Source organism: Coffea eugenioides, chromosome 10, assembly GCF_003713205.1.
Source record: "Coffea eugenioides isolate CCC68of chromosome 10, Ceug_1.0, whole genome shotgun sequence".
Lineage (NCBI taxonomy): Eukaryota > Viridiplantae > Streptophyta > Magnoliopsida > Gentianales > Rubiaceae > Coffea > Coffea eugenioides.
The window spans coordinates 31497674-31499388 of NC_040044.1; the positions used below are offsets into that span (position 1 = coordinate 31497674).

The 1715-nt window shown below is 35.6% G+C and overlaps 1 pseudogene; it reads right to left on the bottom strand.

Moving 5' to 3' along the window:
• Positions 1 to 247: 247 nt before the first annotated feature.
• LOC113750665 lies at positions 248 to 1715 on the bottom strand (annotated as a pseudogene).

Below are 1715 nucleotides of genomic sequence, written 5' to 3' on the forward strand. Positions count from 1 at the left end.
ATGAAGTTGTGGAATTACAAGAAAGAAGAGAAAAACATTGCTATTGGTATGTACTTCAAGGGAAAATAGATCTTGCTGGCCACAATGGTGGTTTCTTGGGCATTTTAGTTGGACCTTTTGCATATCTACTTCACAGGAATTGAAAAGATTGTAACTTGGATTCAACACCATCCGATTTTTTGTCATGCTATGAAAGATACACTAAGAATTTCTCGGTCCTTTTGCCCAAAACCCTTATCATTCTCATTTACAATAAAGCACTAGGAGCAAAAATTGATGATTGTAAGCAGCTAAATAAGCACTGCATAGTTGTAAGGCGCAGTATTGCGGGATATTCTTTAGTAATATATCCCTAAAATTAATCAAGAGCAAAAATTCAGCCCCTTAATAGTTCTAATTATTATTTAAATTGGCTGAAAAAAATGAAAGGAATATTAGCTGGAAAATTAAACTTAAGCATATGTTAAGCGAGTATTAACCAGCTGGATGAGCCAGGCAGACCATGTAATGTTGGACAAGAGCATGATTAGGGAACCCATTGCCAACTACCTTTGAAGAGTAGGCTTCACATTGGAATTTGTGGTCTCCTGATCATGGGCTTTAGACCATTGTATGAAATTCAATTGAGGCCCTTTAACAAAATCAAACTCCATAGCTCCAGAAAGACCACTTTGAGAACCCAAGGCCTTTGCCATTCCATGCCTCTTCTTTGCAGACACATTGTTTTCTTGTAAAACATTTGTTTTCTTGTAAGCAAATCAAGGTGTTGATTGACTTGTTTTCTTCACTGAAGGAACTAGGACTTGAGATTTGGAAGGCAAGATTAGTAAAATTATATACTTATAAAGAGTCTCTTATGTGTTTTGTATAAATCTTTGGGGCCAAAAACTAATATTTTCGAGGATACAAGTGAAAAGATTTACTTTTTTTCAGAGGATATAAAAAGAATTCTAATATTTTGGGTTCCGGGGGAGGGGGAGATCTACTTTCTATAAGAATACAAGCAAAAATGTTTTAAGAGGATATAAAAAGAATTTGTAAAATGTTGGGGGTGGCAGCTTCTTTCCTACATCTGCTGTGGTTGCCTCAATAGAATTGCCATAACAAACGTTGTGGCAGGAACTGTATTTGTTGCTGCAGCTGCAAATTAAATGTTGCTGAGGTATAATTCATTTCATAGGAGTAAAGATTTAAAATCAGTGTAATCCTGAAAGTTCCATAGAGAATTATCGTATAAAGCTATGTTGAAATAAAAATTTGAGAATATTAGATGTAACAATATCGGTATCAGAGAAAAAAGAGGAATTAAGCACGTACATGCCCAAGTAAAAGATTTTGTACACTATGACATACGACAAGAGGGAAGTCCTATTCCTGAATAAGGGGGAAAAAAACAAGAATTAAAAAGGGAAACAGCTCCTTTTTCTAAGAAAAACAGAATTAGAGTGAAGACATATATATATATCCATTTGCAAAACATGAACAGATGAAGAAAAAGGCTGTTTTTTTTGAAGCAACCTATCGATCGAGTAGAAGAGAAAAATGGAGCCAAAGCAATTGTTGCAAATGCTTGGCGGTAGGCAGCAAAGACTTCCTTTTGAGATTGCTGCTTTGGAGAATAAGGCATCGCCTGCATAGATTATCTCCACTAAGAGCACTGCAAAGTACGGTTTTTGTTTCTCTATACAGTTTGAGCAACCATTTTGAACCTCCAT